The sequence below is a fragment of the Sinohyriopsis cumingii genome, chromosome 15, assembly GCF_028554795.1.
Source record: "Sinohyriopsis cumingii isolate HCF-2022 chromosome 15, ASM2855479v2, whole genome shotgun sequence".
NCBI classification, from domain to species: Eukaryota; Metazoa; Mollusca; class Bivalvia; order Unionida; family Unionidae; genus Sinohyriopsis; species Sinohyriopsis cumingii.
The window spans coordinates 124,437,379-124,464,341 of NC_142975.1; the positions used below are offsets into that span (position 1 = coordinate 124,437,379).

Genomic DNA, 26,963 nt, shown 5'->3' on the forward strand with positions numbered 1-26,963 from the left:
ATAATCCACCACAATGACTTCGGCGCTTGTTACGGGTAGGTAATGCATTCAGCTGTATTTCAAGAACGAATCAGCATCTACTCGGCAAAAGGATGAGCATGCCTACGTAGTTAGGTACGAGTGGAACATGTAAATGTTTCACCCTGGATCTTTGTTGGTTGTTGTTTTGTGGTTTTGGTGTGTGTATGTGTGTGTGTGTGTTTTGTTGTCGTGATTTTCTTTTCTTCTCGTGCATGTGCTCTCCGGCAGTGATCTTTCACCCTTAGCCTGTTCTAAATAGCCACATAGCGCGGGAAACAAGGCCGATGATGCTAAGAAAATTGTTAAAAGGCATATTTTCTTTAGATGCGTAAACAGTAACCCCAAAAATAGGGAGAACATGATCATCCTAATACTTTTGACCGCTTCAATGGCCTAAGTGGTTAGAGCATCCGCCTCGGATGCGGGAGGTCGCGGGTTCGAACTCCGGCCGAGTCATACCAGAGACTTACAAAAATAGTACTGGCAGCTGCCTCGCTTGACGCTCCGCATTAAGATGTTAGTGATAGGACTGGTCGGTCTGGTGTCAGGATAATTTGACTGGGTGGGACATGATGCTACCTGTCTACGGCATGATGCCCCAGTGCTAGACATTACTATAAACTGTTACACTGCAGACATCGTATTAATATGACTGAAATTTTAGCTACGTTAAAAATCCCCGCAAAATACAAACACAAAAAACACCATATAATTTTGAATAGGTAATAGAGACAGCGACAGCAGCAGCTGCATAGGGAGACAGATGCAATATGCATCGATTAGTAGTACCATGTAGCATGTATAATGGACAGTCATAAACCAATATGTGCAATACCCAACGGTGATCTTTTGCATGAAAATACCTTGTGTCACATAGGCTGCCCGTGTTTGTTTGTTTTTTCTTTCTTTTTTCCCCTTAAATTTTGTCTATGAAAACAAGCACATAAGGTAAGGTAAAACTAAAGCAGTGCTTCAGTTCAAAAAGAAAGAAAGAAAGAAGAAAGAAAGAAAGAAAGAAAGAAACAAAACCAAAAGCAAAAACAAAAAACTCACAACTAACTTTCCCCTAAAGCGACCGCTCCAGTGGCCTAGTAGTTAGAAAGTCTGCCTCGGATGTGAGAGGTCGCGGGTTCGAACCCAGGCCGAGTCATACCGCAGACTTATAAAAACGGTACTAACAGCTGCCTCGCTAAATGCTAAGAGGTTAGTGTTAGGACTGGTCGGCCTGGTGTCAGTATAATGTGACTGGGTGGGACATGATGCTACATGTCTGCGGCATGATGCCCCAGTGATAGACATCACTATAAACTGCCACACTGCAGACATCGTAGCGATATGACTAACAATTTTTTAAAGCTACTCTAAAATCCGAATCACACACATCACACTTCCCCTAAAGCACTTTCAGCTAGCTATATATTTCTTAAATTGAATACGTTTAATTATGCGTTCAGGGCACATATTGTACAATGTTGTTTCTTTGTTGTGCACGCGTTTTGTGATGGATTATATATCGTTTTGTGTTTGTTTTTGTTTTTGTTTTTTCTTTCTGACTTTTGATATCATGATGTCGAGATTCGCTTGACTGAATAAGCGGTAAACAGAATTATCGAAATGAACCAATCGAACCAGGATGAATATTAAATGAACCCGAATGAATCTAAAGCGTACTGACGCGAAAATTATAAAAGGGAACGTCTCGATTAAAAATAAAGTTCGTACACAGACTTTTTTGTCGAAGTCTCTTATTTCGGTAAGAGATCAAAGTTAAAGAAAACTCCTGTTTCGTCATATTAACTTAGAAATGAAACTGAATTCAGAATCACTTCTTTCTTCTTATTTTTACACCTATTTACAACAGCAAACACAAAAATTTAGAGTACAGCATATTCCTTGATGAGCCATTTTTAATTCCACAAAAGTAGTGATATTAAGTCTCAGTTCCGGCGTCAATAGCTACTTTAATTGAGTTCAACATTTTAAAAAATTGACATCTATTTTATTTAACACGCCTTCACTTTGTTAACGCAATATGCGACAGTTATTTTTATAGACCAGTTGCTATTTTTTTCATTTTTTAAAAATTATTCTTTATACTCACTCAACTTTTAAAGTGGCAAGTGGCTTACAGAAAATAGTGGTTTCGTTCCAAACCGCTGCTACACAAGCATACATTAAAGGGATAAATACCCATTTATATGTCCATATTTTTTTTTTTGCAAATTAAAGAAAATAGCAAATAATCGAGAACCCGTCTTTCATTCTCAAGATAATGAGTGACCAAGTAATCAATTCAAAAGGAACTCGTATCACTTGTTTAAAGTTGTAATGGATTACATCCGAGATTTGTACAGCTTGCTTTAAACGAGAGCGAGGCTTGTACTTTTTGAATGGCGATGAAAGAATAAAAAACCATTCGTATTTACTTGTGAAGATTTAAATATAAAACATTTTGACTCAGCTGGTATTTGCCACATTTTACCGAAGTAAAATAGCAGAAAGCAAAAGCGATGATCATCACTTAACGATTGAATATGGTGGACCGGCTGATAATGAATGCAAATTAAACAAGAGACATACCAAAGTCGCATCTCTGTTAAGTCACAGTCTCTGAAGATATGACAGTCGTTTGTTCATCAGGATGCTTGTGAAACAATACATTGAGAATGTTGTGTAAAAACAAATCGTGCGCTGGGGGCAAAATACATGTCATTCAGTAAGCAGCCGACAAGTTCGTGCAGGAAGGGAATGAAATTACGGTAAAACTTGCAAGACCTGTGAATAGCTATCGATTCATGGGGCACCCTGTTAAAGAACTTGCGCAAAATTTAGATGATTCAACGTTTATCGAGACTACAACTACAACCATGTGGTACACATGGGATCTAAATTTATGAAAATTAACACGCATCTTTTGTTTCATAAAAACGTCTCCAGTGTCGATTATGACTATGTAAAATATGCATTGTCACACTTCATGCTTCCGAGTGGTCTAAAGCGCTGTCCGTTACGGATCACTGCCATCTCACCTCTGTCTGCGTAGGTTCGAGTCTCGGATTCAGCCAATGTGGGTATGTGAGAAAGCTTGCCAGTAGCTTCTCGTGGGTCGGTGGTTCTTTCCGGGGTTTTCCCGGGTTCTTCCTCCACCATTAATACTGGCCGCCATGTATAGCCTATCGTGTGCTGAAAAATGGCGTTAAACCCTACAACAACAACAACAACTTCATGCTTCCGACATCAGGTGAACTTCACAGCTACTTCGTGAAAAAGATACTTAAGGACTCACTGTACTAATTCAGTTTCCGTAGCAAACCTATGCAAACACCATGCTATTAAAAACTGAGTAACTTTAAATTTCTGAGTGTTCATGATCAAACCTATATTTATTAGTATATATATGCATCCTGGATGACAGCTTCTATGAAAAGAAAAGGGTATAAGCTGGGGGCATTTTCTGGACCTGCATGTGTTTGAAACATGAACTTTAAATTCCGTACCAAATTCAGGTGCTAATGTCAGTCATGAGTGTTCCAAACTAAAAAAGACTATTAAAAGAATGAAATTCCATCAATAAAACAATGTCTCTATTTTTTTCAGTTACAATTAGGATAAACTCTCAAAGATTCTTTTTACTAAAATCTAACTTTCACTATCAACCAATCCTGGTCAGCCAAACTGATATATACTCTATTTTATCTTCACCCATTTCCTACTAGAACCCATTTTTTTTCCAAACATTAGGACCGCTACGGTGGCCTAGTGATTAAAGCGTCCACCTCGGATGCGGGAGGTTGCGGGTTCGAACACCGGCCGACTCATGCCAAAGACTTATAAAAAGGGTACTTACGGCTGCCTCGCTAGGCGCTCAGCATTAAGAGGTTAATGTTAGAACTGGTCGGCCTGGTGTCAGGATATTGTGACTGGGTGAGACATGATGCTACACGTCTGCGGCATGATGCCCCAGTGCTAGACATCACTATTAACTACCACAATGCAGACATCGTAGCGATATGACTGAAATTTTTTAAAGCTACGTTAAAATCCAAATCACACACACACACACACACACACACACACACACACAACATTAGTTATTAAATGGCATGTGATAGTTTCGATGAACTTAAAACGGAGTCTATATCCTGCACAGTACAAAGTTCATGTACCAGTCCATGACGTAGGTTGTTGTTGTTGTCGAGTTTAATTATAGTGGCGTGCGCACAATTGTGCATGTGCCACTTTTGTTCTGAATGCACTGCAGCCTGTTAGTTGTTCCTGGTACCACCTGCCCCAGGCTTTTATGTGTTCAAGGAACCCTGAAAGTTTGGCCTCAATCTGTGGGTCCATAAAGGTCCCTTATAGTTAAATGGTTGGCTGTCATTAGTGGGAAGGAAAGCTAGGGAACGGTCCTGGTTGCTTCACATCGCAGGTTTCTTGTTGCATTTGCCTGGTGTTTTTTGTGGGGTTTTTTTTCCTCATGTTTATTTCTTCATTTATTTGTTTTCTTTCAAAATGTTCCAAAAAGGGGGTGTTCTATGCTATTTATAGAGGTTCATAGTAGAAATCATGATGGAAGAGAGATTTTCAAGGTTATTATGGTGTTACTACTAGTCGAGGTGTTTAGGGTGTGCTTCCTACGTTATGTTATTTATAAGTTTTTAGATATTGCCTCTTTAAATTATTTATTTATTAATGTTTTTAGAGATTGAATGTTATTTATACTTTATTTAGCAAGAGACCGGAGTCCCAGCCTACACGGTTCGTTAAGGACATCTAGGACCGGAGTCCTAGCTGATTACTCGGTTCGTTAAGGACATCTAGGACATCCGATTTTGCGGTTTCCTTAGTTTTTGATAGGTGCTTCGTAAGTGAATTATTTATTAATATTTTTATAAAATTTAATGATATGTTATGGGGTTTTATGTGGGGGCTTCTAAATTTATTTAGCTAGTTACTGGGTCTTTTGGTTTTGTGGGGATAGTAATTATATTTTGTTCCTAAGTCCTGCTGAGTCTATGAATTTATTTATATTTTTATATGCTGATTGTTTATTTTTATTAGAGTCCATAAGTAACTCTGTGTATGTGTGTGGTGATCCAATCTCTTTTTGGTTTTTGATAAATAGTTTCCTAGCGGGTTGATATTTTGGGCATATATTGAATACGTGGTGTAGATCTTCGGTGGTGTGGCAGTTAAAGCAGTTAATGGTTGCTGGTTTGGGTCCTATAAACGTTCCAAAACTGTTTGCTAGTTTAGTTTTTTCTTTTTGGTCTATATATGTTTGTGCGAAGCTTAGTGCTTCTGTAGAGCTATAGTTAAGCTTGATAGAGTTTTGATCTCCGAGTTTGGTTTGTGCAACTTTGTCTGCTGTTTCGTTGCCAGAGATTCCAATGTGCGACGGTATCCACATGAACTCGACTAATTGATGTGCTGTGGTGATATCGTCAATTAACTGGCATGCTCTGTCGAGAAATTGTTCCCTAGAGTGTTTATTGCAATTTTGGATCAATTTGATAACGCTTATAATGACTGCTTTAGTAGGTATTTGGTTGTCTTTGATCCATTGTAGTGATTCAAGTATAGCCCAGAATTCAGTTGTGTAAGTGGGGCAATAGTTAGGTAATCTGGATCCCGTTTGTATATCGAATTCAGGGATGATTATTGCTGCTGCTGTTCTTGGTGGGTTGTTTGTTTTTGATCCATCGGTATATATTTTAACATAGTCCGGGTATTTTTGGTTGATTTCGTTTACCAGTACAGGTTTTAGAACGTTTTCTTGTCCTTCTTTATTGCCTAATTTGGTTGCTTCACTGTTAATCTTTGGTGGTTTTTGTAACCATGGTGATTTGTTCTGGTCTGTATTGTTTGTTACCTGTTTGTTTTAGTAGAGGTATCTTTTCTCTTAGTTCAAGGATTACTTTGCCACTTGGTGTGCTGGGTATGATTTTGGGTTTGAAGACAACTTTACACTTGTTTATAGCTATTTTAGTGGGATGGTTGTCTGGGTGGGTATCTAATCGAATGGAGTATCGGAGGAGCAGTTCTTGCCTACGTAAATTTAAGGGTAGTTCTCCTGTTAGTGTTTGGAGTTCTTCTAATGATGTTGAGGGGAGTGTTCCTGTGCATAATAGTAAAGCTTTTCTCTGGATAGTGTCAAGTTTTTGTAGCACAGGTTGCTTAGCCGAGTTATATGCGTGGCAACCAGAATCCAGTTTTGATTGAATTAGGGTTTTATATATCGTGAGTAGTAGTATAGTGGGTTAGATTAGCCTCAATGGGAATTAGCATTACAGACCCCCCTGGGCCTGTTTAGCCTCAATGGAAATTTAACATTAACCACCCTGGGCCTGTTTAGCCTCAATGGAAATTTAACATGGGCAAAAAACCCTGGGCCTGTTTAGCCTCAAGGGAATTTAACATTGGAAGAAAAAGACGTTTGGGCCTGTTGAGCCTCAAGGGGAAATGGAATGGGACCCTATTTTTTTAAAAGAAAAAAAGGGTAGGCAATGGAAAGTCATTCTCTTTTCGAGACCTATGAGTGGCCCTGAAAAGGGCCTTTGGGTTTCTTCTTCTTCTTCTTCTTTTAGTTCCTCCACTTCTTCATCCATCCCCTTATCTTTTCTAATAATCCTTTCTTCTTCTTCTTTATATCTGACTCCGGTAACCAGTCAGGATGGCCCAACTCTCTAAACTTCGTCTGTATCTTCATCCAATTGTTGTTAAGCCTCTCAAACTCTTCCTTTTTCTTTTTGTTTTCCACATCTTTTCTTTCTTCCCTCCATCTCTCTTTAATCTTCTCTACTTCCTCCTCCATTACTTTTCTCATCAGATCTTCCCCTTTCTTCACCTTGTCCAACCCCCATTTTACATTCCTCCACTCTGTCCAGTGCAATATCTTTTCTAGGAAGCACCGGACTTGGATGACATGGTCCAGTGCTTCCTTCAAACTTCCCACTCTGAAGTAAGGTGGGTTAATGAAGCCTCTTGACTTATTGACTTCTTCTTCTATCATCCCTGCTGATATCTCTTGCTGTCTTTAGGCCTTGAACTTGACTGGTTACCAAGTGTTTCATATCTCCATGCCTCCATTCCTCTTCTATTCTTCCTACAACATATTCTACATCCATTATCCAAAAATAGATGTCTCTCAATAGATTAAATAAAACTGATACTTGAGTCATTTTGTCTCAGTTATTCCTTAGAATGGTTCCAACATCAAACTTTGTGGGTACTTATAGTGAAAGCGCGGACGTGATGGAAAACATGCCCCTAAGACATAAAATTGATATTACCTAGATCATGACCAAACAACGCGCGGACGTGAAGGAAAACATCCCCCTACTTTCTCATTTCTTATAATCTACTATTCACATAAGTGAAGCAACATTTAACAAACCCCAAATCTACTATTTACACACTCAAATCATTAAAACAAAATCCATAATTTACTATCCACACAATCGTACGTGACCGGTTACAAAACCCTAACTATACTCTCCACATACGCTAAGAAACAATAAACAAACCCATAATCTACTATTCACACAAACGTACGTGAGCGCTTACAAACACAAACACACAAACACAAACACAAACACATACCCTCACACTATAAAAAAAGAGTCAGTGTTTATATTCACACTAGTCTACCTACACACACTGGCAAATGGATTGTTATTTCTTTTCTAAAGGTTTGGGTAGCCCTGAAAAGGGCTGTTTGTTTTTGAACTCCAGATGCACCTATCTAATGCTGGCACCTTCCTGGTCTGGCGCCACACACACACATCTTCTTCCCCAGTCTCCTTTTACCTTTGTTCTTGGGAGTGCAGAGGCGGGATAAGTGGCTTCAGAATCCCAATTTTCTGTCTCTGGGATTCTGAAATTTCTTCTCTCCTTTTCCTCCTCTTCTTTTTTCTTCTTTCCTCCTCCTCTCTCATCCTTCCCTCTTCGACAATGGCCTCCGCGGCCAGTTCATTTAACAGGCGCCTGGCATATTCCAGGTGCATCTGGAGTTCTAGCAGTTTCACAATTCTGGTGTTCATTCTGGTGGTGTTGATCAATCAACAAGGGTAGCTAGACTGCCGAACGAGTTTCAATTTATAGTAAAAGCGCGGACGTGATGGAAAACATCCCCCTAAAAACATAAAATTGATCTTACCTAGATCATGACCAAACAACGCGCGGACCTAAAAGAAACACTCACTTTTTTATACTACCCATTACTATTCTAAAAAATTTTCATTAATCACTTCAATATACTATCCACATACGCAAAGCAATCAAACCCCAAATGTACTCTCCCCACACCTCTAACAGCCAAAAAACATGATCTTAATCTACTATCCACACCAACGTATTTGAGCACTTACAAACACACAATCCTATACACAAACACATACACTCACATCACAAAAGAGTCGGTGTTTATATTTACACTACTCTACCTACACACATTGGCAAATGGATTGTTATTTTTTTTCTAGAGTATTGGGTAGCCCTGAAAAGGGCTGTTTTTTTTGTTTGCTATGGCAATCTTTTAGTTTCTAAGAATGCGACGTCCTTTGAGGATAGACTTTCTGACGATAGGTCTGCTTCTTCGGAAAGAGAAGAAGAACTCTTTGGTGTCGATACGACAATCGACAAAGCCTCTGTCAGGTTCAGGTTGCTGCTGCTGATGCTGCTGCTGTTGTTGTTGCTGTTGCTGCTGTCTCTGAAGTCTGTACTTATCTGTCCATTCTTCTTTCTTCCTGTTCACTTCTTCTCTGAAGAGCTCTTCTATCAGGTCTTCAGTGACTTTTAACATTCTCACATTCTCTATCTCTTCTGGCTTCGGTATCAGACTGTGTCTGACCCTATGCAAATTCACGTAGGCTTCGTTTAGCTTAGCTAGTTTGGAGCACATCTTCGTAGGAGGATGAGTCGACAATGGATGGTTAGACTGAAGGCTACCCCGGTTCTTAAAGTCAAAGCGCGGACGTGAAGGAAAACATCCCTCCACGGTTTTCGAGCCGCAACGTTCAATGAGTGTCATGAGAGGGATAGTAAGAAGTCAAAGAGCATGAATCAAAATTCTTATAGCCAAACAAAAGACAAAGGCATGTTTTTTCAAAACACAACATTTTTTATTCAAAATCACTTAACACTAACCAACAACTCTAACATTTTTAACAATAATCCAACAATATAACATCAAATATATTTTTCAATTTACACATTATTTTGGACAGGGTTGGCAACGTTGTGAATGAAATTGTGATTTCCACTGTTGGAAGTCATTAGGCCATTGATGGACACTACGTTTCCTAGCTTGAGACAAAAGATAAGCATAATGGTCACAAAACCATTGATTTACTTTCACATCGTTTCTAGAAGAAGAACGAGGATCAAAATGAGTCACTAAATGTTCTAAAGAATAGCCCATGCTGCGATGATGCAGAAAATACACACAATATTGTCCACACACCAAGGAATCTGTTCCTTGTATTTTCACATTATTAAATCGGGTGGTCTGAGCATTTCTTCTCATAAAGTCAATGATATCGTCTTCCAAAGGGGGCAATCCGTACGAATCAAAATATTCCACACATCCTTCTTGAGGAAAGTTGACGGCTACACAGTGGGTTCCTGGGAGATGACTGTCGTCCGTGTTGATGACATAAGCTTGATGGTCTTGAGGTTTGCGATGAGGGAGTTCATCTTTAGCACAGACGACAGGATTCCATGAAGCCGTGTACGAACTGTGGTTCAAAAGATAATAAAGTTCCCAGGTATCCATTGATTTGTATGGTTTTCTTCACAGGTAATAATAAGTGATCAATTCGATCCTGACTTTTTGCTTGAAAATGTCTGACAAGTAAAAGGCGTTTAGCTTCGTCTCCCCACTCGGATTCAGGACAGCTTCGATACGGTGAATCTCTTGAGTGGTTAATGGTGGACAAGAATGTTCACGCAAGTCTTTATACCACTGATGCAACACGACTTCGTCCGAGATGAGACTCCAAGCTTCGTCCAGATACTCGTCCAATTTTTCTTCTTGACTCAGCATCAGGCATTTATCGTGTTGAATTTGACTGGGATGATCGTTTTGACATCCATAGCAATCTTCCTTGATCAATTCCATCATTTTTTCCACCAAGTGTTTGGCAAAACAGGAGACTAAATGGGCTTCTTGTTCTGGCTATCTTGACTTCATCATGATCACTTCTTCTTTTTCCAGGGTCTCCTCACATTCCATCTCCAAAGTTTCTCCACTAGGTAAAGAGGGATAACAGTCTTCCATGGCTTCTAATAATCTAGAATGACTTCTCTCAAACTGTTGATTTCTATCGTATTGTCGAATTCTGCATACAGGATGACGTTCACCGTTTTATCAGGCTCTCGTTTTGCAAACTGAATTTCCACACGAATCTGGCCGGATTTTATAGGGTGGAAATGTCCCTCTCCGCTGCCTTGGGCTGACCTTTGATGTCAAACTCGATGGGAGCAGAATCCGTCAAAGAGGAGACCGGGTGAAATTCCACCCATTGGGATTCTTGCATGGTCATCATGGTAGGGGGCATGGCAAACAGATCCAGTTCCGACTTGGAACAATCGCAAGACTCTCGGTGCATCATTTTTTTATTTTTTGTTCTTTCTCAGTAATCGAAAACGTCTAAGTCTCGAACGGTTCTTCTTTTCTTGGCCTTTCTAGCTTTAGAAGTGTGAAGTCTGGTGAAAGGGTGTTTTCTTCGTCGTCTCTTTCTGCCTTGTCCTTGCTGAATGCCTGACTCGGTAGCGTGCAGGGCATTTATAGGTGTGTCTCGTCGACCCAAAAGGTCTTTGCCCGTTTGCAGCAAGACATTTTTGCCTGCCCTTATGAAGGCTTCTTTGGGGTTTTGTTTGTCGATGATGACATTTTGGAGAAATTCTTTGCCTTGCGTCAGTGCCGCATCTTTCAAGGCGTGCAATCCGCGTGTCGCCATCGGTTTCAACACCGGGGCCACCGAACGAAAGGCCGATTTTAACATATCTCCTAAACCGTGTCCTCGCTGTCGAGCAACCCCTCGGTACACTGGATACATGACTTACGAGTCGTGAGAGAACCGTTTTCGAAAATGGAGTTTCACCGTGACTTTTCCTTTGGTGAATGGAATATTTTGTCCCAGATCTCCTTTTATAGCAATGTTGACCGTGTCCAAATACGACTTGCTCACAGGCAAATAGTGAGGATGTACAAATTCGCGGTGGACGTGGTAAGTGTTTCCACCTTCCTCGTCAGTGACCGTGACAGAATCCACTTTGAAAGGAATGACACGCAGTAACGGTACGGAGGTGTGTCCCACCACGTTATACTCCACCACATCGGAGTACACAAACATCAAATTCAGTCCTTGGTTCAGTTCTACCGGGGCACGAAAAAACTTGCCAAAAGACTCGTTGTCGTAAATGGCTGCTGATTCGGGTTTTTGTTCTGTTTTCTTCCTCAGCTCCATGTCCCCGCCCAACATGTCAAACAATTCAGGACAAAATAAAATGGACACGATTTTACTCCGGTCAAATTTCATCAAGAAGCGACGAGCTGCTTTGTGGTATTCCATGGTGACACTTTTTTGGGCACTTTCCAAAGCTTTCAGAAACGCGACATTAAACCTGGAGGCTATGGTGCTCACCAAATGTTGACCACTAAAATAATAGCCTGGGGGAATAAACAAGTGGTAGGTCCACGTTTGAGTTTTGTCATTATAGGCTTTGTGATCATATTTGACATGGGTATTCAAGTACTTTTGCAATGACTCGTCATGAACTTCCACCGTAAAAATATTTTGATTGGGAAGGACATTGAGGACTTGGGTCGGGTGAATGATTTCCACTAAAGCCACTTCCCAATGGGCTTCATGATCTAATGGGATGGCCTGAGGTAATTTGGACGTGTAACAGCACAACATGTTATGGGGAAACACCTCCATGGAACTGTCACTGGGTAAGGTTAAGTAAAATTGGTTTTGGTGACTCATAATTCCAGAGTTCTGTGGCTGTCCGAGGGGTTACTGGACGTCAGAGGCGTGTCTCCGCCCAAAATGGGGTTCTGGTTGTTGTTGAAGTGGTGACTGGCACTGACACTGGACACAAGGTTCCCGTGGTTCCCGTTCGAAGAGAATTTCAGGGAGGGATTGGGAAGCAGGTAACCGATGCAACTGCTCAATAAAATGGTCCACAATTGTTTGTCTCCTTGTTGCAGACTCAGATTGGCGATGGCTGCCCCGATGACACAATACACCACAAAGATTTGGCAGAAAAAGACGATTTGCGTTTTAGGCACACGTTCTCCACACCACGCCCACAAGGGTTGTTTTTGTAAATCTTGCACAGAAGAACTGGGTGAAGGAGTGGACGACGTAGCTGCGTCTGTGTGAAAGGGCATGATGGTCACTTCTTTTTATAGTCGATGACTTGCGAAGCGTCGATCCAATAATCAAAACTGGGTGGATGTCCTTTCCAACGTACTTTGACTTCTTTGACACGTCGTTTTCCCACTTTACGAGTTCTGCGTTCGAGAATGCTTTCGATGTTGTACACGTCGTCTTCTTTTTTGGTGACACGTTGTAACTCGGGTAAATAAAACGTTCCTTTGAGCACTTCTCCGTTCATGTCTTCTAATTTATAGACGGCAGGATGACGGCCATGCACTCGTCCAGTGACACGAAACAATTCGGTCGTCCAGTTAGGTAAGTAACCTTTGCCAAAAGTGCGTTTGGTTTTGCCAATGCGCACCCAATCTCCTACGGTCAACACTCCACTTTTCTTGGGGAAGCTCTCGTCGGGGACGTACCAAACAGGCGCTCAAACACCAACACTTCGTTCTCGGGAGTCACTTCTTGCGGGGCACGTCCGATGCTTCGATGGTAAGATTGGTTGTACGCTTGTACCAGGTGCGGTAAGATGTCGATGTACTTCAGAGTGTGGTGATGCGTAAAATATTTCCACATGCGTTCTTTCAAAGTGCGTTGAAAACGTTCCACGATGCTGGCTTTGGTTTCGGGATTCTCGGTGGTAAAAAAGATGAATGTCACGTTTCTTTAATTCTTTTTGGAAAGCTTGGTTCAGAAATTCGGTGCCTTTGTCCGTTTGCCATCGAAGAGGGTGACGACCGCTTTGTTTCAACACTCGTTGCAGGGCTCGCACTAACTCGCTGCTCGATTTGGAAGTCAAGGGTACGACCCAGGCAAATTTGGAAAAGACGTCGATGACACAAAACAAATATTTGTAGCCACGATTGTAGCTGGCCAAATGAGAGACATCGGCTAAATCGGCTTGCCATTGATGATCGATGCCTTCCACTCGGGTGCGACTTTTGCCAAACTTGCGTCGAATGGGTTTGTGTAAAGTGTAGGTAGCTTGTTCTTGTAACCATCGTTGCACTTGAGGTAAACGGAGACTTTTCAGTCGAGTTTTGGCAGCACGATACAATTTTTGAACTCCTGCGTAACCTGCAGGATGCGAGGGATCGTAGTAAATGCTGGCTAACACTTTTTCCATTTTTTGTGTTTGTGTGTTAATAAGGTACCCACTCTTGGAAGATGCTACTGTTTTTTTCTTGGGGTACTTTCTTGGATTGCAATGCTTTGCGTGTGCGACCGGCAATAGGTGTTGAAGAGGAGGATGTCTGAGCGGGGGATATCGGTTCTTGTTTCACTTCTGTCTTCACTTCTGTCTTCACTTTCTTTTTCTCTTGTGATGAAGAAGGGGTGGTCATCATCTTTTTAATCCATCCAATTCTGGAGGTAGGTGGTGTTGTTAACTTGCGTACTTTTTCTGGTGGAGTTTGAAACCCTTCTTCTTCTTCTCCTTTTTCTGTCTTGGTCACTGGTAGTGGTGGTACTGGTGATGGTGCTGGACTTTTCATCATGGTCTTAAAATCTTTCAGAGTGGGTAGAGCTGTTTCGTTTAAAGCTTTCTGGTGAAAGAGTTGCATTCGTTGTAAGAGTTGACCGTACTTTTGCGATTTTTCTGTTTCGGACAAATCTTGGCGATGCATCAAGGACTGCAATTCGTGTTGTAACTGGGACATCTCGCTCAAATGGGGATTGGGAGGTAAATGCGGGGTGCGTTGTTCTTGCCAACGATGGTGTTCCATCCATCGTTTGTAAGGCACTAAACCTAGTTTTCGTCCTTCCATGGGGTTGTCAGGGGTCGATTCTGAGATCTTGGGACTTCAGAGGGCCTTTTTATCTTGCTCCCACCAGTCCTCCCAACATGGTTCCCAAGACTCCTTTCAGTAAGGGGCCTAACAAGAGGGGTAAAATGCCTCCACGTTGGACCAACATCTTCTTCTTTTGACGAATGGGAATTTTCTTTTGAACCATTTGGCGAAGAACGTGACGATGTTTGCCTAAGCATTGTTTCTGGTGTTTGGACAAAGGGATCGTGCCTTTCAAGACGTTCAAACAGCATTCGCACACGGTATCGATGACCTCTTTGGAGGCTGATTGAATGAGTTTTTTTCGTAGAGGTGGAGAAGCTTTGGACAGGACAGGTAACATGTCCCCATGTTTGACTAAACGAGGAGGCAGTCCTTTTCTTTTCTTTCCTTGGGGTTGTTTAGAAGAGGGATGTTTTCTGGAGGGTGACATCTTTGAGTCTTCAGCACCAAAAACACTGATACCCCGACTTGGTCACAGGCCTTTTTTATACTGGAACGCGTCGCCACTGATTGTCTTTACGTCGTATCAATTTGAGGACAGGCATGACACGTCGTGCAGGGGTACGCAACGGACTAAATCGAGCCAGTTCTTGCTTGGACAAATCCAGTAAACTTTGTAACATGCCCGATCTTTCTTGGACTTTGATTTTGGAAGAAGGTACTTTGTGAGCAGCAGCCACTGCCACTAAATTGAAGGGTCCTGCCACTGGGGAAGTTCTTGGGGTCATCAACGGAGAAGTTCTTGGTGTGATCAACGTCTCCAAGTACTCTTCAGTTCTTGGTGTCATCAACGGAGAAGTGGATGAACGTGAGGCTGCCGGAGACGCGGTCACCGCCGTGGCAGGTCGTGGTTTGCGAGCGTAAGGTTGCGTCCTGGCCTAAGTGCCTCTCTTGCGACTAGTTTTCTTCTGTGGGCTTTTCTTTTTCTGGGGACTTTTTCTCTGTTTCTTTTTCTGGGGGCTTCTTTTCTTTTTCCGGGGTGGTGTTTGGTAAGAGGAGTGTCCCGCCACTGGAGAAGTTCTCCTTGGGGACCTGGTCTTTTTCTTCTTCTTGGAGCTTCGTTTGACTTTTTTCTTGGGGATAAGTTTGGGGGCATTAGGATCCCATCTTAAGAGAGAGCGAATGATGACCCCTCCTAGAGTACCGCTCCCTCCAGGTTTCAAAATGATTTGTTTTTTGGTTTGAGTGTCGATGCGGGGATCGGCCAGTTGGGTCAAAGCGACTTTGTTTCGATCAAAAAAGGGTTTGGTTTGATGAGGAATCTGAATGATTCCTTGGAGTAATTGACGTGCCGTCACCGTGAACCATCGTAAGACTTCTTTGAGACTAGCTTCTAAGACACGAGCTCGTGTTTGTGGATTTTTTTTCTCGACTGATGCCATACAAGGCACGAATCAATTTGACGGGAAGATGCGACTGAAGGGACGTCATGTTCAAACTGTGTGTGAGACAGACGAAAAGGGTCTGAGGTTTTTATAGATTTTTTTGTGGAGTGAAATGCAGTCGAGGACGGAGACGTGTACAGGACAGGCCCTCCGTCTTGGCACCAGTGGTGAAACAAGTGGGTACGAAATCGCAAATCATCGGGGGTCGTAGGTTTCAAATCGACTAGTAAATAGGCGTGTGGAGTTTGAGTGGCATCGTCGTACGCCTGAGTCAGCCAAGGCGTTCCTAACTGTTTGGCTAAGACTTGCACTTGCGATTTATCTCGAGGGCTTTTAAACAAGACCACGTAATGCGCATTGAGACTGATGGTGCGATGGGCTTTACTTTGTTGAAACAAATTTTGGGTGATGTAAACGACACTGGCATTACGGTGATGCCCTTTGCGCGTGAACCACAGTTTAATTTCTTCTTCGTCTTCTCCTAACATGTCGTCAAAAATGACCAAATGGGTTTGACGGGAGTCAGAGACGATGCCGTCGTCTTCTTTAGGAATGCCTTCCACAAACACGATGGAATCGCCTTGACTTTCTAGCAAGAGGCTGTACGCCGATTGCCACTCTTTGTAACACCACACGATCCGCTGAGGTGGCCGATCGATCAAATGATGTTTATGTTCGATCAAACGTTTGACGAATTCGGTTTTGCCTGAACCGCTAGGTTCGGCAATGAGCATGTTAAAGGGATGACGAAGATACAAAGCCTCCCAACTGGCACGATCTAAGTGTTCGTCGATGACTTTGACAGTAGAGGAAGAGGGAGCAGAGACAGCAGAGCTAGCGATAGTGTTAGGAATGTCACTTGTGACACGAAAACAAACAAGACGAGAGTTTATATACTTTTTTTCAGAACACGTTTATTGAATGTTTTAAACATGAATACGAAAGACAAATATGCATAGAAGCCAAAGGTTTAAGTACAAGGATAAAAGGCACATGATAACCATTAACGTGGAATAAAAACAAGTGTCTGTACAACATGTTTTGGGTAATGTTCTGACCAGTTCTATAGGGGGTAAGGTCACACAAGTGTCCTCCCGAAAGGGTCTTTCAGGTCTGTCCACGACAGTCCTGTCCTGGGTGACGAGTTCTTCTGGCACCGTCACTAACACAGGTTGAAAAGTAACTTTTTTCTTTGGACGTTGAAAGGAAGGATCACAACTCTCGAGCATACTGGGCCACTTCTTGGGTCCAAGCCTCAAAATCCCATTTTTTCCGGTCGCGGACATCTGTCCAATGGGGGTGTAAGTCACAAGCTACACACACATCGTCATACACGTCTTGGGTAGCTAAAAGTTGACGAATCTTTTTTCCCGTAGAGGTCGAGAAGTATCCAGATGAAAACGTAAGGTTTTGAGCAAAAAGAGTCTCTCGTGAACATTTAAAGGCACCACTTTCATGTTGAATGGGGTGGTAAATACTGATCGTAAAGAGTCCACAAAGAATCGGCTGGCAAACGAAATCCCAGAAAACAAGTCACTAAGACACACACCACTTGTCGACCCAAATTGAATGGATACAGTTCTTGTAATAATCGATGGTAATGATCCACGGTTTGAATATGGTCATTGAGTTCCTTCCACGGAATGTGATGGATTACATGTGATAAAAGTCGTGGCATGGCAGCCTGTTTTTATAGTGTCTTTGTTTCGAAAAGAATTTAAATGTTGCATACTGTAACCGAAACGTCAGAGATCGTTTAGAAGTTTCCTCTTCCACTAAGTAGATTCCACGTAAAATATGTCGGTAATCCTTTACCTTGTCTTCCTCAATGTGTTGTACTAGGTGAATCTCGAAGTAACCAAAATGATCAACACGTCGATCATCGGGTGCCTGGAAGTATTGAACAAGGTCTGGCCACTGAAACAATTTCTGACGAATCAGTTCTTTTATACCATTCAGGTACCAGTGGTTAAAAATCTGGCGACGTAACGGATGCAACTGTTCTTTACGTTTGACTTGTATTTTGACCAGCTCTCGGTAAATGCGTTCTCTGAACTCCACAGGTAAAGCACGAATATTCTCTAGCAAAGTATCCATGAATAGGTCATACTAAATCCTCTTTTGTCTGACAGAAGAAATGTACCGTTTGCACAGACGTGGTTTTACTTCAGTGCCAAATTTAAATCGTTTAGTCACTAATTTACACATTACAATTCGTTCAGAAGTTTCCTCTTTCACTAAGTTGACATTGTGTACAAGATGTTGGTAATTCGTTAACTCTTCCTGTGGAATTCGATGCAGTACGTTTACAATGTAGTAGATAGAATCATCAATAACAAACCAATCCTTTTTAAAACTAGGGGATCGTTGATCAATGTCTGTCCAATGGAACACTTTCAACTGAATCAGTCCTTGTATAGCATTCAGGTACCAGTGGTTCAAACACCGGTGACGTAACGGATGAAATTGTTCTTTACGTTTGACTTGTATTTTGACCAGCTCTCGGTAAATCCTTTCTCTCAACTCCACAGGCAAAGCACGAATGTTCTCTTGTAAAGTATCCATAAACAGGTTATGGTAAGTTACTTCAATGTCTCGGTCCCACTAAGGGTAAGTAATGACAATTCGGTGACCATCGAGCATGTTCTACGTAGGCCGAATCTTGCGGTTCCCAGTGGTGAAGTGACACACCGCAACTGAAGCACTTGACTTTATCTCCTTCGCCCAAGTAGAACAATCCGGCTCTGGCTAATTCTTCGGGGGTCGGTCCTCCCAGATACTTAGGCCATTTTCCTATGAACGATTGAAGACGATTTTCAAAGTCGCAGTATTCCGACAAACGCACAGGAAACGAATATTCGTCTTTCACAGGTTCGTTTCGATGAGGGTTGGGTGACATGAACAGGAGTTTGCCCAGGGCTGGATGACATCCGTAGGGAGGTAAACGTGAAGGTCGACATTCCCCTTTAAAACGAAACCCAGTAAAATGTCCAAGAGGACGAGTGGCATCGCGTTCGCATCCCTCAGGTTTGACACGCACAGCATCACTTTCCATGATAGGGGTAGTGAGAACAAAGTTCCCATGATGCTTTACGGCATCGCTAAGGTCACAACGTACAGCATCGTACCCATCGCAAGGCTCACAATCGCACTCGTCTGCAACCTCCGTTACGCAATTACAATGGTAACCACATGGACAATCGCAGTTTCCTTCCGGACATTTTCCGTCGCAATGCCTGGGTCTTATCCATCCAGTATTAGTCACACTAGAGGAAGATACAACTTTTTTACACTCCCCAAACTGAAACGATGTCTCTTTCAAAGTATTCATCTTGTTCGCTTGGTCTTGGTAGTCACAATGAACTATCGATCTTGCCTAGGGTTCCTTTTATATACAGACCAATACCAACGTGTCCATACGGTAAGGTGAAATGATTGGGAAGTCGCACTCGCTTCTGGTACACAATTTGATAGACTTTTTCCAAGGGTCGACTGACGATGTGGTGAGTAGGTAAACGTACAACCTTGTTCGGTTGATAGGTGGTCACTTTAAAGTTTCCATCCTCTCCCGATTGCAAGGCTTCTTTCAGTACCCCAAAGTTGACCATTCGACTGGTACGATAATTCAGAGTCAATCCTTTCACTTTGCACTGCGTGTGCACTTCTCCTTGTTTGTCCCGGTATTCGTAACCGTAATTCTTAGGACCGCCACTGGCGAAACTTAGAATCTTGTCGTCGGGATGCTCGTCTGTCCAGGCTCCTAAACGGTCTCCTTCGATGTCAGGCTGCTGTTGACTCGGGTGATGGATGTAAATGCAACTGTCCGTGTCAAAGTACAGGACGCGTTCCCCTAACAGTTCTAAAGCTTCGTGCAATTTTAAGCGAGCATGAGCTGTCACGTAAGCTGCAATGATGACATTTCCAAAAGGGTCGTCTTGTACAAAGTCCAGATCTTCTTCGTAATTGACCAAGATCAAATCCTCGCGAACGACGTCCACGTGTTTCATGTATTTGGTTTTGTCGTGAATCATCTGGAAGTAGCGGAAAGGTTCGGTCAAATACTCCATCTTGGGTAAACATGGTCGTTGTGCCATTTTACCCCACAAGCAATTTAACATCACTTTGGCAAACGATCGCCTGCCTTCGTTTTTCTCGATGTGGTCTAAAGAGATGCCTTCTTGTTCATAGTATTTCTCTTTGAATTTTATTTGGTCTTCGGGAGTGTGACACCAGGAAGGATAGCCGCTGGCTTCTTTGCTTCAGTTTCAAAAAGACATCCACGTAGTCAGCGAAAATGCCTTTCTGCGTGGGGTCACCCTTGTGGTATTATTGTTTCTTGGGAAAGTGGCAAATTGCGTACACTTCTAACAGTTGGTATCCCATGTCCAGAGCTTTGAACAATTCTACGCTGACCCAGGTTCCCGTCAAGGCCCGTTCTTCCTGGGTGTGCTGACAAGGCTGATCTTGGTTGCACGTTTCGGCACAAGTACGACACAAAGGAAACATCAGTTTGCCTTGGCAATGGTGAGGTAACACAGGATGGTACAAGTCCGTGGGAGGCAAAACTTTACACTTGATCAGACCTTCGTATTGTCGAATGTTTTTCAGGTCAATGTGTTCCGTCAACAATTGTGGGTGCCCTGCAGGAAAGCGACAATATTTGCACACGTAGGGATACAGCGAACACACGTCCAAGTATTTCATTTCTTCTCCTTTCTCTTCGTCGGCTTGGTACAGAAAACAGGTGGCATTGGCTCTTTCTCCGTACAAACTATCCCTCGGTTTCAGCGGGTCCATGAACTGGTAACTTTCCACGAGGCATTTAAACTCGGGATCGGTTTTCAAACGGTGATCGTACTCGTGTTCCCACATTTCCACCACTTGGTATCCTTCCTGTTCTAACTGTAGGCGTCGCTGACAAGTGGCCTGGTACAAGTCTTCCATGGTTCGTTGTAAAAACTGATTTTTAGTGTCACGATCAGGGTAACAGACGGGACATCCGTGAAATAAGCAACCGTTAAACTCGTACACGATCTTGGGGTTTTCTAAGTCCCAACCATCGACCGAATGCGTTCCGATGCTCTTTTCGCCTCCTCCGTTGCGGGCATGCTGAATCCATTTGTCTTCCTTGTCGCACAAGTAACGTAACCAGCGTGGGGCTTTGACCGAGTATTGACGTTTGACATAGTGGGTCGTTTGAGGACTGATGATAGCCACGGTCTTTTGAGGCATGAATCGTTGCCGGTACACTAAGGAACACGCTTTGGCAATGGTGCAAACTTCTTTCAAAGGATCGACCCCTCCGTGTTCCATGAACAGTTCTCGAAATTTTCCACAGCATCGCCGTAAAAGGTCCACGTCGGAACGACAATACTTTAGCATTTCTTCCTGAAAGTCGAAAGGGTCCGAGGCGTGAGCCTGGTACCAAGCATAGAAAGCTTCTCGTTGTTCGGTACGCATGTTGTCGGGGTCGTAATAGTGAGCCTCGGGTAAATGGGGTATAACGGCGTGTTGATTGGCTTCCGTATTGAAAAAGTGTGGAAAGTACCCTTTAGCCATTTCTGTCATTCCAGACGTTTTAGGCATTCGACTCAAAGGCATGGCCAAGTAACTCATCGAATCTTTAAACTGTACTTGTCCCACTTGCATGAAAATGATTTTGGCTCCGTTCGAAGTGACTTTAGGACGTTCGGTGCCTTGTTCCGTATAGTATCTCAAAAGAAACTGTCCATCGTATCCGAGAAATTGTGAGCCATCACTGTGGCATGACGATGACAATCTCCGTAACGTTCGATGTCCTCTTGGCTCCACGTCTTGTCGATGGGGTCTAAGACCCATTGGGCAAAATCGGCTAACGTGTTCGGTCCTCGAAAGATTTTTTCACGTCCTCCAGGAATCTTGCTGCAGTGAGGGCAATGACTGAAGATAGGTTCTTGAATGCACTTCTCGCACGCTCGATGAGCCACGCAGAAATTAGGAATGTGAATACCGGTCTCTTGCATGCATTCGAAATCGAAAAAGATGAAATTGCCTTTCTTCTTGTGACCATCCTCTTTCTCTGGTGGGGGTTGGTATTTTTGCACGTAGCATTCGTGTTCCAAGTCCACGATGTGGTGACAAATGTGACATTTTTCTTTCCTGAACATACGTGTGCCTTGGCATTATTGGTACGTAGGCCTTGTCCACACGTAGGACACAATCTCAGGAGTTGACAAGCACATTTCTGCTGTGAACCTTGCGTCTTCAGATGTTGTTGGTAACAGGCATGGCTGACAAACGTACGCAGACAAGCAGGACAATGTACTCTTTCTTGTCCTTCGCTCAGACAGGGTGGAGAGGTCAAACATCCTGTGCATTTCCATCCGCAATGTTTGGGTTGCTCTCGATTGTTATAGCCAAACTCGCATTTCTCACAGTAATAACTGTATCCTAGGAATCCGGGGATGGCGGTAATGGTATCAAAATGGTCATCGTGATAATAGACATGAATGTATTTTCCGTCCTTAAAGTCTTTCCCGCGAAACAACAGAGGTCCGCGCACTTCTTGAGGGTGCACTTTCAAGGTGTAGAGTGAAGCTAGGGCATCTTGCAATTTTTGCATCTCAGAAATGCCACAGGGTGTGTCTTTGGACAGTCCGGCTTGTTGTAACAGGAGTTCTGCTTCATTTCGTTGTTTGGCTCGGTCCGATTGTCGAATAGTTTTCCAGGCTGTTTTCCATTCTACCGTGTCGTTCTTGTTGGCATAGGTTCGTCCCACCACGATGGCACGGGCTAAACACATCTGGTCTTGAGGGTTGTTAATTCGGACGAGACTCTTTTTGGTGCTGCGAAGCTCGTTCACCAGTAACACCTTATTGCGTTGTCCGGTCCCTTGAGGAGGAGAGACGTGGGTCATGTCCAGTGTGGCTTTACCATCGGTGATGTCAAACTGGTCATTAGATTGTTGCACGTGTTGAATCTTGTCCATGACTTTGGAAGCAGTTAGTTCTGCGGGTCTGCTAAACTCGATCCAAACAGAGGATTTCAAACCGTCGTGTTGTATGGAAAGTCTCAAGCGATCGTCTTCTTTGGGTTGACATTGTCGCTTGAGTGCGGTGAGCAAAGAATCCCACACCCCAGTGATGAACCCTTCTGCTTTCTGTAACGGTACTTCAGCCTTGAAATCTTTAAACTTCACCGTGTATTTGTAAGCCGTGGTTCTAAATTTTCTAGAGGAGCGCTTTTCCGTCTCTCGAATGGAATAGTACTTTTCGGGGTTGACTAAGGGTGGTGAACTTTGTTTAGAGGATTCGGATTCTGGTTCACTCATGTCCTTTTCAAAATCACTGACATGAATTTGTGCCAAGACTTCAACCCTGGTACGAGGCGATAGATCACGTTTCTGCCTCTTACTTTCTTCTTCTTTCTTCTCGAATGAATTGGATCGTTTCATCTTGAGTGCAAAACGTCAAATGACTCAAGTTTAAACACCATAGACTAATTTATAGTCATGGCAGACCAGCGTATATAAAAGGGTGTGTGTCTTGTCCTTTCACTATTCATTTCACTCTCAAACCGAGCACAACGATGGAAGAGACTAGACAGATCGAACATTTCATCAGAGCTTTGCGAGGGGTCATTAGAAAATTCTCTTCAGACCAGCCGACGGACTACTCTCCTTCCTTTCGAGATAAAAGTCAAGATACTTGCTATATCTGTCAGAAGAAAGGGCATTGGTCTTCAGAGTGTCCAGACCGTCAAAAAAGAAAAAAAGGGGCTAGAAAAGACAAAAGTCAAGATACCTGTTATTATTGTCAAGAAAAAGGACATTGGTCTCCAGATTGCCCAAAAAAGAAACAAGAGGAGTCAGAAGAAAAGATGGATTCTTCAGAAGAAGAGAGGGATTCTTCAGAGGAAGAAAGCAGCCAGGTAAAGAAAAAGAAACAGGAGAAGAAAAGAAGAAGGGAAGAAAGTGAGGAAGAAGAGGAGGAGGAGGAAAAGACTGTGACGGTGAAGAAATTTAAAAAACAGAGAGACTAAACAATGAGACAGAAGAAATGTATGAACTTTTTAAAGTGCTCTGTTGTGAATTGGATTGTAACTATTGATGAAAGAATACATTAATTATATAAGGTAAGTGTCTTTGAGTTTTGATTTTAAAATAAGAAGCTACACTCACGCACTCATATACACGTACTATAGGGGTAAAATGTTTTTTTTTTTTTTGTTTTTTTGAGTAATTGGCAATTGAAAGTTTATCTCTTCGAGAGACGTGGGTGGCCCTGAAAAGGGCCTTTTTTGGTGAAGGGGTGAGTTTAAGCAATCAACTTTAACTGTCTTAAGCCTTTGCCACGGCCAAGGCCTACTTCTAGACTGCGTACTGTTGATGATGATGATGATTTGGTTGAAATCACTAAGGGTGGTACGACAGGCTTAGTCAGGGTTGACGTGTTTAGCTCGGGAAGGTCGTATTCTCTTTGGTCGTGATAAAGAAGTCTGATATATTTGTTTCAGACTTCTTAACTCCGCTAAAATGTCTAACAGTACCGTGACCGTTTGATTTTCACCCTCTTGTTTCTTTGCTGCTACTTCTTCTTGTTGTTGTTTTCTTCTTACCTCTTCTTCTTGCTGCTGTTGCTGTGGGAGAAAAGCTTGTTCCGCTTCCTTTTGTCGTTGTATATATTTCTCCAATTCTCCTTTCTGTCTCTGTCTAAAATTCTCCACTTGCGGTAATGAAGAAGGTGACGAAGGTTCCGGAACAAATTCTTGCGAGGTAAGAAAATCCACAAAATCCCAATTTACCTCTTCTGAAAGTAAGTCCGGGTTCCCTTGGGCGGTCTCCACTGCTGGTGCACCCCAATGGATCGTTTTCTGAGTTTCCGTCATGTTGAATCACTGTCGCATAGATTGACTGCACACAGGCGCTAGCGAATCTATATAGACCACGTGACGTCACAGACTGCTCTCTTCGGATTGGATGCGGGCTGACTGAATTTTGTCACGCGTGTTTGGATTGGTGAATGAACTCAATCCGTTTCAATCCTTCCTCTACCTATAAATAAGCGCAGTTGACTGCATTGATTCACCTGTTCTCGTCGCCTCAAGATGTGGACCACAGTTGAATCATCCACCCTTGTGTCTTCAATGATGTTTAGGACGGACATGCTCATGTATGTCCGATCCAGGTGGACCGTTGTCCATAGGACAGACACCAGTCTGTGGATACGTAGGATCTACGTAGAAAGACAAGGATGCCTCAAAAGAGTGCTGATTTACGGTCCTACAGTGAGACGCAGCCTAAGGACAAGAAGAAGACCAATGCGGTGCCCCTTATGTTAATGGATACATTAACATAAACCCAAAGGCCCTTTTCAGGGCCACTTATAGGTCTCGAAAAGAGAATGAATTTCCATTGCCTACCCTTTTTTTTCTTTTAAAAAAATAGGGTCCCATTCCATTTCCCCTTGAGGCTCAACAGGCCCAAACGTCTTTTTCTTCCAATGTTAAATTCCCTTGAGGCTAAACAGGCCCAGGGTTTTTTGCCCATGTTAAATTTCCATTGAGGCTAAACAGGCCCAGGGTGGTTAATGTTAAATTTCCATTGAGGCTAAACAGGCCCAGGGGGGTCTGTAATGCTAATTCCCATTGAGGCTAATCTAACCCACTATACTACTATCGTGAGGAGGGTTTCCTGGTTGGATCCTCTGTCAGTCCATGTGATGTTCCTGAGTGCCTGTATATTGATATCTTTGTTACAATTCTGGGTGAGTTGTTCAATGTGCTGTTTCCATGTGAGGTGGTTGTCAAAGAACATTCCTAGGAATTTTACTACTGTTACGTATTTGATTAATTGATTTTGTATGTAGAAGTTTGGATAGACTAGGTTGTTATTTCGTTTGGGGGTGAATATGATTGCCACAGTTTTTTCATGAGATATTTTGAAACCCCATTTGTCCTCCCATCTCCCTATGTTGTCTAGGCTCTGCTGGATTTCTTTAACTACTGTTTTATTGGCAGGATTTCCATTCCTCCATATGCCACTATCATCTGTAAATTGTGACAAGTTTATTTTTGTGGAGGCTGCATTGAGGTCAAGGTCGTTAACCATTAGGTTAAATAGTAGGGGACTTATTACACTGCCTTGCGGTGTTCCATTTTCAAGTGAAAATTCTTCCGAATGGGTGGTGCCTATTCTTGTGGTAATTTTCCGGCCTGTGAGGAAATCGCCAATCCAGTTGAACAAGCGTCCGGTTATTCCAAATTGGTTTAATTTGGCCATTAGTCCATTGGTCCATACTAAGTCGAACACTTTTTCTAGGTCTAGAAAAACCGCTATGAGGTTGCGATCGGTTTTCCTATGTGCGTTAAAAGCGAGTTTGATGTCTGTTTCCAATCTGAGAAGTTGGTCAGTGGTGGACCGTTTGTTTCGAAAGCCACATTGATTTATGGAGAGTATGTTATTGGTTTCTAGGTGGTGTTTTAACCTATTTGCGATTATTGTCTCCATTATTTTGCAAATATTGTTTGTAAGGGAGATGGGTCGGTACGAATTTATGTTGTTGGGATATTTACCTAGCTTGGGGATTGGTATTACTATAGCCTGTTTCCATTTGGTGGGTAGTTGGCCTTTATCCCATATCCTATTAAAGAGTTTGATTATGGTTATTGTTATATTGTTGGGTAGTTCTTTTATAGATAATGTAACTTAACTGATCCTTACCAGGGGATGTTTCGTTTTTGGATATTAGGGCGATCTCCCATTCATGTACTGTGATGTCGCTATTTAGGGGAGATTCTTTTGTTCCTTGGTCTTGAAACATTTGAGGTTGTGTTTCCTCCATTAGTTTTTTGTGTTCTTGAAAGTTTCTGGTGTGGTTATTGTTGCTACTCATGTTCGAAAAATGCTTCGCTAGGAGGTCTGCCTTATCTTTATTTGTTATGGCATTTTTAATTTTTGGGGCTGAAGTAGTTGCTTTCCCTTTTATGTCTTTTATCTTGCCCCATATTTGTTTTGAGTTTGATTTTAGACTCAGTTTAGAGCAAAAGGTTTGCAATATATTAATTTAAACAGTTTTTATAGTTTTTTTTAGTGCTTTTTCTTTGTCTTTATATTGCTGGAAGTAGATAGAATTTTTGGTGCGCTTATGTTTATTTAAGGCTCTTTTTTTTGTCTTTATGTGCTCTAGTGCACTGTTTAGTCCGCCATGGTACAGGGTTTTTATTTTGGATATTAATTGTCTTTGGGATGCATCGGTTAGCTGCCTCTATATTTGTGTCTTTTATGTTATCATAATACATGCCAAATAGCGGTAAAAATATAAAGTGTACAGTAACGTTCAATGATGAGCACATGACGTACGTTTAAAGATATCTTATAAGCAGAGATCGACCGACACTAT

The 26,963-nt window shown here is 42.4% G+C and overlaps 1 long non-coding RNA gene across 1 annotated transcript in view; it reads left to right on the forward strand.

Moving 5' to 3' along the window:
• The window catches only part of LOC149782677 (uncharacterized), a 129,105-nt gene that overhangs the window by 100,511 nt on the left and 1,631 nt on the right, over positions 1-26,963 (forward strand). The window contains exon 3 of the long non-coding RNA XR_016414420.1: positions 4,753-4,885. This is a non-coding gene — a long non-coding RNA (uncharacterized LOC149782677). The remainder of the gene's footprint in view (positions 1-4,752; positions 4,886-26,963) is intronic.